This window comes from Scomber japonicus, chromosome 22 (genome assembly GCF_027409825.1).
Source record: "Scomber japonicus isolate fScoJap1 chromosome 22, fScoJap1.pri, whole genome shotgun sequence".
NCBI lineage: Eukaryota > Metazoa > Chordata > Actinopteri > Scombriformes > Scombridae > Scomber > Scomber japonicus.
Window position 1 is genome coordinate 3295132 of NC_070599.1, and position 13480 is coordinate 3308611.

Genomic DNA, 13480 nt, shown 5'->3' on the forward strand with positions numbered 1-13480 from the left:
AGTTTGTATACAGTATAGTGACCTTGTGTTTAGCTGATCTTAGATCATTCCCATCAATCCATTTTCCACCATTATCTAGGTCCCAATGGCAAAATGCTAAGCAAGGTAGCCTGAAGACATACAGTACCTTTCATTAGCCACGTCATCATGCTTCTCCTGGGGGATCCAAGAAATTCCCCAGTCTGATTGGATTTGTAATTCCATCAGCATGTCCAGGGTGTGCCACAGGATCTTCTCCCTCCTGGGAACCCTTTAAAGGGATTGATCCTGATCAGTTGCCCAAACCATCTCAATTGGCTACCTGTGATGTGAAGAAGCAGCAGTTCCACTCTTGAGTTCCTTTAAGGTGTTAGAGTTCCTCAGCTTTTCTCTAAGGGTGAGTCCAGACATCCTGTTAAGGAAAAGCATTTCAGATGCTTGTATTGCATGATCTCATTCTTTTGGTCATTACCCAAGGTTCATGACCATAGGTGAGGGTTGTAAAACAGATCAACTAGTAAATGACATCATGACGTTTACAGTCTGGTATACTGTCTACATTGCAGTTGATGTAATCTGTCTGTTGATATTGCATTCCATGTTACCCTCATTTGTGAATTAGACCCCAAGAGACTTGAATTTCTTGGCTTAGGGAAGTTACTCTCTCAACCTCAGGCGAAAAATGACCATCATGACTATAGGTGAAGGCTGTAATGTAATGTGTTAACCAGTAAGTAGAGAGCTTGTCTTTTAGACTCAGCTCCCTCTTCACTACAGTTCATTACAGCATCTGCACTGCCCGTCAATCTTGCATTCCATGTTACCCTCACTTCTTAACAAGACCTGAAGAAACTTTGGTTTCTTGTTGGCAGCTATTTACTCCTGACAGAGTGAGCAATCCATCATTTACAAATTGTCAGTTTTTGTCTGATGATCATTAAAAAAAGTTTGATAGGTTATGTTCAATTTGTGATCACGAGATAACAAAGCTTGTACATGAGATACATTTTCTTGTGATTTCAAGAAAACAACTAGAAAAAACAATCAACTTAACCCTGTGCTCTACTGCCTTCTGTATGGAGATGTCTCGGAAGATAAAGATTTCCAAAGCCTTTATCCAGTGATGAAGAAATGTACATATGCAGCCACTCTCCACCCCCAAACACACAAAAATATTACCGGTCAGTATAGTTAACTCTAACCCAGTGAGTAATACTATGTGGAATTAGCTTGATATTTTCCTCATAATCAAATACACCCTTTTTTAAGTTTCACATAACCCTAACCTTGATATAGCAAGTAATGGTGTCCACAGGTTATGATAAATATACACATTAACTTATTTTATGTTGTGTGGTCATAATAATATGTAATACATGTAATTACTGTACATTGTGCTGGAAAACCTCTGGAGATTTTGTGAAGCCAGAGTGATGACTTCCTGTTAACATTTGAATGGCCAAAAAAAAGGTTATGGTAGTCTCATTCTGAGGAAACCAAAAGTGGCCAGTCTTGAATTTATCTCAGAAAACCTGTTAATCCATCACTGATCATCTCACTTTTTAAAAAATAAAACTCTATTTTCAATGTGCACTCAATACGCTCTGTTGCCACTTCACTTTTAATACCATTTCAGCGTGCTCTGCTTGTTTCAGTCCAGATAGCTAGAGATACTCTAACACACCTGATTTTAATTATTATCTCATTATCAAACCCTTTGACAAGCTTCAGCAACTTGATAATGAGTTGATAATTATTATCAGGTGTGTTATAGTAGAGAGATACCTAAAACATGCAGGAGCAGGGTTGGAGACCATGGCGTTTTGGCTGTTTGGCTACTACTTATTTACTGTAAGCATTTGACAGCTAGACAGGAAAAGGAACATTTTCAGTTTTAACAACCCTTACTCTTGACATCAGTCTAAATTTCAAGTGTTATTTGTATCAACAAACTTCTTCTAAATAGATTTTGCCACCATTTTGAAGCATTCCTTTATCTTCATTTTCACTTCAGTAGAATTGAGCCAGTCATCATCAGTTGAAAGAAAGCATCTCTTGGATGCTTTTATCATGGCCTATCAAGAGCATTTTCCATTCCAAATAATTTGGCTTTGACATGCAAATAAATCTGGCAGGAACTTGCATTTCTTTGCCATGTTAATGATTCAAATTGTTTATGACATATAGAATTTGGAAATATTCACAATTCCCTTCAACACCACCTGCAATGGTGACTTCTAGAAACTTCTGACTTCTATAACTTCAAGTGCTTCACTCGTTGATAAAAAGAAACGTTTCTGCCACGTGAGTTCTGCAGATTGAGATCAATCCAACATACAGTATGTTGTTTGATGAATCCCATTTGAAATGTGTTAATACACATATGTACATGTTGTGTAAAAAAAGAATAGAGCATTCAGCCTAAAGACAAATAGTTGTACAGTTTTAGCAGCTGTTGATGCGCTCCCGCTGGAACCCCAGGGTGCCATTTGTATTTGGACCTTACAGTTTCGATGACATCACCTAGCCAGTGGATCAACCTATTACATTACCATTTGAAATAAGGCATACTATTTAAAATGTTTTATAAGTTGTGACTAATTATGTATTAATCATTTGATGAATGCGTTTAGATCAATAATAAGCCATTTATAGAAGTAGAGGATATCCTCCAGTTTCATTTATTGTGTATTTTTATGTTGCTCTTTAATTAACTGATCACTTACCTTCTGGAAAAAGGATGCAGAATATATATACAGTATATATATAAGAGCTTCACTGTTCCAGTGCACACACACACGAGCAAACAGGTTTGGGTGTTTCTTTACAGTTATTTTAGAAACCGCGTGTCCTATAAATAACATTTAAATATGAGTAAAGTAAAACAGCAAATATGTTTTGCTAGAAGTAGAAATAATATCATTCTTAACACAATGACACAATGTTGTTCATGCATTTGGCAAGTTGCAAAAATACTGACACAAATGTTCAGTGACGATGCATTTCTCACCAAAATATCCAATCTAGTAGTACAATATCAGCTGGTAGTAACAACTTGGTTAAGTTTAGACAAAGATGGTCTTCATTTAATACAGAAACCCCCCCTAACCACATGCAGGACTGAGGATGTGTGTTTATTACACCTGACATCAGAGTGATATATAAATGTATGCTTTATTCATTCAAAGAAATATTGCAACATCCTTCTGTACATTAATCAGCAGAGATGATTAATGCCTACTTTAGTGCCACGATTTTCTTACTTTTCCTTACTTACCTTTCCTAAAATGACAAGTTATATCTGGAGGAGCATTGTGGGATAGCAATCCATATTTTTTTTTGCCATGCAGCAAGCTACTTGCTATCTTGCAGTGATGAGCGAAGAGTGGTGAATGCCACTTCAGTAGGTCTTCACTATAACAATTTTATCACATAGTTGCAACTTCGAAAACTTCAAATTATTGTCAAAGAAAATGTAGTTTAGGGTTAGGGGTTAATGCTACCATACAGCTAGCAAGGGCACATCACCAGCATGCAAAAGTGATGAATAATAACCACACAGGATGTATTTGATGATGAGGAAAATAAAATGTTAGATCATGTATCATGCTTAGAAATCAATTCTCTCATGTTTCCAGGTTTCAGAGAGGATACCTGTGCTTTACACGACTTTACAGGTCATGTCATGCACAAATATCCAGTATGTCCACAAGATATAGCACTGCTGGTTAGAAAGAGGTGGATTTTATACATAGTATTTCTTCACTGGAATTGGATGCATTGTGTGTTTGAGGGAAGCTTGATGAAGTGCCAAATTTCAGGTCTGCTAAATGTCTATTTGTCAATTTAGCTTTTAAAAATTTTACAAAAAGCAGCAAATTTCTAGGGTTTTTATTCTCAACACAATCTTTAGTTGAAAATTGAGTTAAATGTCTTTTTTTTTCTAGTGCAGTAGCCCCACAGCACACAAACAAAAGTCAAAGGTGATATCATCAGTGGTTGAATGTGACACTGAGTTGAATTACTGACTCTGTTTTTTTTTTGGTTACTTGTGATGATTGTATACTTTGTATACAAGTGAATAAAATCCTCACACACTCATTGTGCTGCAAACCCTGTAAGTATTATAGGGTTAAGTATTATATTAATGTATGTTTTATGAATTACTGTACAAGCCATTGAGTTAGTTGATAAAGCAGCATGCACTTTAGTTGTCTTTGGCAATAATAGATAAGCTCCCATCTCCTGTAAAGTAGCATCAACTTCAGTGAAAGAAAATGTTCTTGTCAAGCATCTTGATGTTCAGAAACAATTATGCAGTTTCACGTGAGATAAGCCTTTCTCTGTCAGTTTGACAATGTTTCTTCAAAGCTGAACCATTTCACAAAAGACATGTAGAGCAGTCTGTACATCAGTTTGAGTCAAATCAAAAGATAAGACTATATTTTATCCTCAGAACAGACTAACAACCATAGAATTAACAGATTGAGATGTTGAAATAGCTGGGTTCTGATGCTGGTTCCGATTAGTTAAAGGGAAACTTCCATAATTTTCAACCTAGACTCTATTTTCACATCATTTTGTTTCTAAGTGCAAATCAGCCAACTGTTAAGCCATGACTTTGAAAATCTATAAATAACACCAAGCTACTCTCCTCTCTTCTACTGTCATTAGTCAATTTCGACTACAACTTAACTGTTGTGAGATTTCAGGAGACTTGGTTAGACATAATAACAAATCAAGTAGACCATAGTGAAAGTTAAGAAAGCCGTTTCATTTCTTTGTACAATCCTTTTCTATAATGTCAAACACTCATGATAACAATCTGAGCCTGTCAGTGGCAAAAACAAGTACTCCTAGTGGACAGATGTAGATATTGCAGCCTATTTCATGGCTACAGGCTGAAGCACTAGACACAAAAAGATGGAAAATAGGCTCCAGGTTAAAAACACCACATTTCCCTTTAAGCAAAGAGATAACAAGTAACTAATAACATTTAGAATACTAGTTTTTAAGTACTTATTGTGAGCATTTCCATTTTGTGAAACCTTATACTTTTACATGTCAGAGGAAATACTACCTTTTTTTCTCCACTACATTAACCTGACAGCTGTAGTTACTTTAAAGACTAACCTTGTTACATGCAAAATATAAATAAGATGCACTGCTAGAGTTTAGACTAGCCAGTGTGATGATAGAAATGTGTAGACTTCAAAGACAATTTTATTTTAATATGCACTCAGTGATGCAAATCTCTATCTCTGTACATTAAATCTTTCTCTGTGCTTGATTTGTAGTGATTGCTTCATCATGGCTTTATTGGTAATGCCTTGGACCTCCAGTAGGGGGAACAAGAACAAACCTTCCTCATTTACTGTGTTTTAAGTAAAGACGAACAACGAGTCTGTGTTTTCTTTCACATTATTCTCCTCCTTTTAAAGGAATCATTCAGCATTTTTGGAAATATACTCAGCGGAGTTAGCAGAGAATTGACATCAGTTTTAGTCGGTGCCTTAAAGAATATTTTCCTTTTTTGAGAAATATGCTTATTGGCTGTCTTCCGAGATAATCAATGTCAATCTCATCTCTGTTCTATCTTCAGGATGTGGTTAGCCTAGCTTAGCATAAAGAGGCATGAGGAAACAGCTTGCCTAGCCATGTCCAAATTTAAAAATAGGCATATTTCTCAATAATGTTGAACTATTCCTTGAAGGGTTTAACACCAGCTGTATATGGAGATATTTACACTATAACACATTAGTGTCAATGCAACAGTAACATAACAATGTAAAAACCTCCATGGATACTTGTGCTTCTGTTATTTTATTACATTTGAATTTAAATTTAAATACTTCTATATTGTTACTTACGTTAACTTCTGAATGCAGTATAATTCCATTGTGGTACTTGTAGCTTTACCTAAATAAAGGATCTAAGTCCTTTTACAGTTGAAGTCATTATGTGGCTTTATCTATCATAGTTCTATTATTATGGTTTGATATGAAAATATTTTTGTAGGTAAAGACCTCAACAGTAACAACACATGGATTGTTATACAGTGGTAATAGTATTTGTAGAACATCTTCACAACAACAAGTAAAACCGTTTCTCAAATCCTGTCCAACACACAATAACTGTTTTATTTTTTTACTACAACTGTTGCAGTATAAATGTGAAACAAAATATATCCACACAATAGATCAGAGTAGCAAAGCTTCTCACTAACATGTTTTTGGAAATTTTGGTAACATTTGACTTCAAGTTCCTTTATTCTGCATTTCAGCGTCATACAAACATTTGATAAAGAGTTTATAAAACACTAAAATGTACTTACAGGCAGATATAAGAACATTTGAATTTTAATATGCACAGTATTTGTCTACAATTATAACATCTCCTCATTCATTTATTCACTCCACTTATGGAGGGGTTATAGTCATGACAATACTTCCATCTACAAACAACTACATTACATTATGTTAGAAATCATTTATGAAACGCGTATATTCTGCTTATAAATGCTAAATAGGAGGACTAGAAGATGTATTAACTGTAGGTTATATAATATACATGTACAATGTATAAAGTGTTGACCCTGTGACAGTAATGACAGGAGGCAGGATTGTACTCTGCCAGGAACAAGTTGGGTCTTTTGTATGGAGAGAAATTAGTCTCAGTATAAGTGACAAATGTGTAAACATGTTTTACATTTATTCATATTGGGGAGTATTTGTCAGATCCACTATTCATTCACAAATTATTATTTTCAATAAAATAATATTTGCATTATTTTATTCAGGGATCATATAACACTCGTTCATCGCTATATTGAGACTAATGTCTCTCCATACTTTTGGTACGCGTCTTCAGCAGTGATTAAAACATAAGAGAGCACATGGGATTCTTGTTGTGTCTGAATGAAAGAACATTGTAATAGCTGCTAGAAGCAGTTGGACTTACTGACTTGAGATTGTGCTGAAAATATTTAAGAACAAAATAAAATATACATTTATTTATGAGAAACTATTGTCTAGTCTAAAACTTTCTGCCATAGTTTGACAAAGGAAATGACATGTAACACTGAAAACTGAGGGCTTCAATGCACAGTGTACAGGAGAGAGGCTGTATGATTTATACTGTACTCTGTGGGAAGGTCTGGAGAGATGAGTCCTGACCAAAGCCTGTAATACAAAGCAAGTTCAACCTACTCATGGCTCTTTCAGTGATCCTTATAACAGGTACAGTATCACAAAGCTGATTATCAGCTCATTTAACTGTGGATTTACTGATCCAGCTGTGTGTGCATTCATGTGAACAAGGTAGAATGTTTCAATTCAAAGAGCATCATTAGAGCATGCGATGACACAAGAATACCAGTTTAAAGGTGAACTTATTGTGCCAGTAAGAAGTGATACTCAGTGAGGGCTGAAGATATAGAATATACAATAAGACTCTAGAAATCTAGAAACATTTAAGACAATAATAATAATAATTAAAGCTGCAAGCAGCGGGGAATGGGTCCTTGCCCCCCCCATGCATGTCGGTTTACAGATACAATAGGGCTTCGCCCTGGTCAGCGCTCGGGCCCTAATAATAATAATATAAAATATAATAAAAAGATGTATTTATTTTCCATAGGTACATTTTGTTGGTTTTTTGTCTTGATGATGAACAAATGAAATTAGCAGTACGTTGATCCAATATATTTATGATTTACTGATCGCTGCCAACACACTCGAGGAGTGTCGCCAAGACTCTGTCAAGGTGCTAAAGCGTTTAGCAGAAGGGGGACACAAAGTCTCCAAGAAAAAACTGCAGTACTGTAAACCACAAGTGGAATACTTGGGGAGAACGATTTCCGAAGGAACAATCGCGATATCTCCCTCCCAATTAGAGGGAATGAGCAAAGTGCCACGCCCAAGAACAGTAAAACAAATGATGACGCTTTTGGGGCTCACCGGATACAGTTCTGATTGGATTGAGAACTATGCGGAAAAGACAGCTCCCTTAAGAGATCTCATCAAGGAGACAGGGACGCAGTTACTAAAAGCTCCATTGAAATGGACAAACGTGGCTACAGTGGTGTTTGAAACAATAAAACAAGAAATGCAGAGCGCACCTGCTCTGGCGACACCAAATTACGACAAGCCGTTTTTGCTATATGTCTCGAACAGACAGAACATGTATGCATCAGCAATACTAATGCAGGAGACATGCAGCGGCTAACAGAAACAACCAATCGCATACTACAGCACAAAGCTGGACAATGTAGTACAAGGCTGGCCACCATGCTATCAGGGCCTTGCCGCAGTGCAATATGCATACGAAAAAGCCGCCACCATAACGATGGGATATCCAGTCACATTTCTAACCCATCACAAAATCTCAGAATTGATAAACCAAGGGAAGTTTGTAATAACGCAAGCCAGGTGTCTGCAGTACACACCACTGCTAACATATCCTGACGTAACGATAAAAAAGTGCATGACAACCAACCCAGCAAACGTTGTCCCATTCGAAGATGAAGGCGAGCCACACGAATGTATTGCAGAAACAATGAAGTACAGTTAAGACCAGACCTAGAGTCAGTTCCATTACCTCATGCAGACGTAATATTCTTTGTAGATGGCTCCTGTTTCAGAAATCATTTGGGAAATCATGCCGGTTATGCGGTAGTGAGACAGGTCGGTGATGATTTTGAGACAGAAAAGGCAGAGAATTGTAACCAACCATGTTCAGCCCAGTTGGCTGAGTTGAGAGCGCTGACAGAGGCGTGTCAACTGGCAACTGGGAGAGAAGCCAACATCTACACAGATTCCACGTATGCTCACGGTGTTTGTCATCTGTTTGGAGCATTGTGGAAGCAGAGAGGGTTCAGGAAGTCAGATGGAGCATCTATACAACATGAGAAACAGATAAATGAGTTGATCACAGCGATGATGCAACCGAAAGAGCTTGCAATCATCAAATGCCAAGCACATCGAAAGGGAAATGATGCAGTAATAAGAGGCAACAACGCCGCGGATGAAGCCGCAAAAGCAGCCTCTAAGTGTCAAAAAGCAATCCTAGCACCAGTAGTGTCAATAGAACCTATGGCTACACCAGAAGACATTATTCTGATACAGAAAGAAGCAAATCCAGCCGAACACAATCTATGGCTCAAGAGAGGAGCCACTCAAGACGAGAAAGGTCTTTGGAGGTCCCATGAAGGACTTATTGTCACGATTTGGCATTCCATCAGAAATAAGTTCAGATAACGGTTCTGCATTTGTTCAAAAAGTAGTGAAAGGAGTCTTGCAGTATCTGAGAATCAAACAAAGACTCGGAAGTGTGTACCACCCAGCCAGCCAGGGTATCGTTGAAAGAATCAACGGAACCCTGAAAGCAAAAATCAGTAAGATCTGTGCTAGCGCAAAGCTTAACTGGGTGGATGCATTGCCACTCACACTAATGAGCTATCGCATGCAAACTCACAGAAGCACACATTTAACACCGCATGAAATGCTAACAGGGCAGGCGATGCCCTATCCACACCTGAGAAATGCTTTCAAGGGACCAAACCTTGAACAACTGCAAATTGAAATGTCTGACTATATGAATCAATTAACTGCCATCCATAGATCTATATACTTGCAGGAAAAAGCAAAGGAGCCAGAGGGCCAGGTGGTCGAGAGACAGGTGGTACCAGGCGACCAGGTGTACATAAAGGTCTTTCGGAAGAAGTGGCACGAGCCAAGAAGGGAAGGGCCATACACCGTGGTGAGAGCAACTCCGACAGCGGTCCAGGTCGAAGGAAGCACAACGTGGTATCATCTGAACCATTGCACCAAAGTCCAGCAAGAGACAAAGGGCAGTATAAAACTGAAAAACAATGACGAAAATGATGTGGTTATTTGCGAGAATAATGGGCAGCCTAGTGTTGCAATCACCAGGCAACCTGGGGACGAAGGAAACTGCACCAAGGAGCCAAAGCCAGACTCTGGAGGCATGGCCAAATAAACGTCCACTGGAGTTAAAGTCGCTCCGGGAGACAACGCACGACCACGTCCAAGATAAGTATGATGCAACCACAAAATTCCCAATCCACACTGTGTTGAAACCCATGCCAACATTCTCAGACACTACTCACTATGTCCACAAGCCAGATAGGCAGGGGCAGGTTAATAAACGAGAGGAAAGAGCTATACAAGCTATGTGGAAGTGGATCGGAATAGTACCCATTCCTGAGGAGGTAAGAGGGGGTGGAACGAAATATGAGGTAGCCGTAGAGCTAGGGGACACAATATTATGCAAAATAAAGACAGGGGAAGAGGAACTAATGGTGGCAGATCAATCTTGCCAAATACAAAGTGCAACAGGGACCCAGGAACTTAGCATTGAAGTAAATGTGGGTAGAGAGAGAAGCCCCAATGATGAGTATTTTTTATTTTTAGTAGTATCTGACTTATTTTGTCTATATGAGGGAGGGGGATTGGATCTACGAGACCGACAGGAATGCTGTGAGTGATAAACCTGGGAGATATGTGCTGGAATTTATTAGCACATATATGACCAGTGGCAGCAGTAAAATGGAGAGGGCGTGGACAGATTTAGTGACAATCAGCCAAAGTGAGTTTGATGCTAAGATGGCAGAAGGACTAATTCTGGCAGCATTGCCCCCAGTGACTCCAATCAAACCTCCTGTTGAGGAAGTAGATCGAGTTGTGAATCAGCCTCCTGTTGAGGAAGTAGATCGAGGTGTGAATCAGCCTCCCGTTGAGGAAGTAGATCGAACTGTGAATCAGCCTCCTGTTGAAGAAGTAGGTCCAGGTGTGAAGAAACCTCCTGCATGAGGAGTAGTTGTAGGTGTAAATCAGTCTCAAGTTGGAGACAGAGTAACCCTGGAGGTGGATCAGCCTCCAGTTGAGGGAAAAACAGCTTCAGCAGTAAATCAGACCATGCATACTCTTACTCCTAATGCAAGTCATGAGAATAGTGATGACTATGATAATTACGATGGAGAGGAGGATAGAGATGTAAACCAAGTCGGGATGGTTAAGCCTCAACAGAGAAGCGTGAGACCAGCATATGATAACCTTTGGACACCGCAACAAAGAGTTGTGAAACAAGAACTTGATCATCTTTGGGAAGTTGCTAGTCATAATGATTGGTACAAGTGGGCCCAATATACAGCGAAGGGAATGACAGCTGAAGGATGTATAGTGTGTGCAGGTGCTCCTACCACCTTGCCCATAGCCGTGCCTGAAATCTACACTTTTGCAGGATGTGTAGTAGAGCAGAGGCGTAAATGTAGAGAAGGAACCTTTGTAGCCCAGGAAAATCTGCCATGCGGAATGCCGTGGGACGTATACAAATATCCCATGTGCGGTATATTATGCCGAACATTATATGATTCTCCCCTGGGGCATGGAATAGTGGATCAATGTAACGGTTTCAATTGTGACATACGTGATCAATACAAGAAATTTGAAATATCCACCTCTCAGAAAGAGCCTCCAACCAATTATAAAATTGACGAAAATGCAGAATATGAATGCTATGCCAATGGAGGACATACAGGAAGAAGTGGAGGTGTTGAAGTAGGTAACACCTCTGTTAATTGTGCAGTGACTTGGGTGGTGTCATGTTTTCCACAGGCCAAAATTACACGAACATTTTTGAGCACACCTGTTTGGTATGAGAATCCTAAGCCACTTAACCCAATCTGCAAAAATTTAACCATGACTCTTCCGAGCCTGCCGCTACTGAGAAACCAGGCGCATGCAGTTGCGGATAGCTATTGGATGTGTGGAAATAACATTTTAAGGAACACTCTGCCTCTCCGTTGGATAGGATTGTGTACGCTAGTCCGTATGAAAGTGCCAGTGGTAATCACCTATGAGGGAGTGGAAGAGGTGTTAGAGATTAACAGAGTCAGTGACGAACTACACAGACAGAAGAGACAGATAACATCGTATGAACAATTTATCTCAATAAAATAGGACTACCTACAGGTATTCCAGAGGAGTTCAAGGCTCAAAACGAAGTTAGAGCAGGACTGGAGTCTATACTTCCATGGATAACAATTAATAAAAATGTGAACTGGATCAATTACATTTATTACAACCAACAGAGATATGTTAATTACACCACTGAAGTCCTTAAGCAGCTAGGTCAACAACTGCATGAAACTAGTGCCATGGCATGGCAGAATAGACAAGTACTAAATTGGATGTTAGCAGAAAAGGGGGGAGTGTGTAAAATGTTTGGAACGTTATGTTGCACATATATTTCAAATAACACTGCAGCCGACGGAACATTTTCTGTTGCAATGAAAAAGCTTGAAATGTTAAAATCTGAGATGACTGACAATGCTGATAAGGGTGGAAGCATTAAGTGGGATGGGCTAGAAAACATTTTTGGAAAATGGGGAGCCGTTTTGGCTAAAATAGGGATAAGTGCCCTGATAGTACTTGTGGTGTAGTAGCAGTAGAAAAAAAGAAACATCAGGCTCTGTGTAACTTCCACATTTTTCTTTCTTTACTTCGCGCACTTTTTTAACAACAACATTACGACACCACAGTGCTTTATAGCTCTTACTCTCTAACCAGAATAACTATGCCACCTGGTGGCCTGGAGTAGCAATAGCTCTGAGAACACAACAGTACTGATTCTGGTTTTCTTATTGACATGTTGCATCGTGCCTATCCTGAAGGGGTGGTGTATGAGAGCTATGGACGAGAAGCTGAACCTTGCAGCGGACATACAAGGAGCAAAAATGCTAAGTATGATGTCTCCTGAACAACTGGTGCGCAGAATCCTTCTGACGCAAAGGGGGGAGGGAATACCGGACTTATTCCCGACTCCTGACTACATGAAGGACAAAAACAGTTCGGATGATGAGGATGAACCGTGAGGTAAAGGGAAATGAACAATGGCTGATGTACTCTTTAGACGGAAAGAGATACACTATAACCACATACCACACATATAACAAGAGACTATGATCAGAATACAATATCATTGTCATTATATCATGTAATCAACTGTGTGTGATTTGTGTTCTGTACTCAATATTCATTTTTGCATCTTTGAGTTGCATTTGGTATATTCAATGTGTGCCTTGGGTTGCAATATAACAAAGTGATCCCTGCGACCCCACTAAAATCTAAATGGATTCATGTTACAGTTCATTCTGAAGCTATGTTGCTAACTCATTAATAGCATATTTGAACATCTGTCAGAAGTCCAATAAATTGGAATAGGCTGCCCAGTGGGAAGGGGGCGATGGAGGAATTTTCCTGAACTCAACAGCCGGTAAGGTTTTTCGCCTTGAGCGACAGATGTTGAAATATGTTCCAATATTTCATGTGTGCCATATGATTATGCCAAGCCATATATCACTATACATCATATATGTGCTTCTTATGTGTATCATGTTCATGTTAAGAAATTCACAACATATATCCATGAGAGTGAGGAACACTGGCTGTACTCACATTGTCACATATCCATAATATCC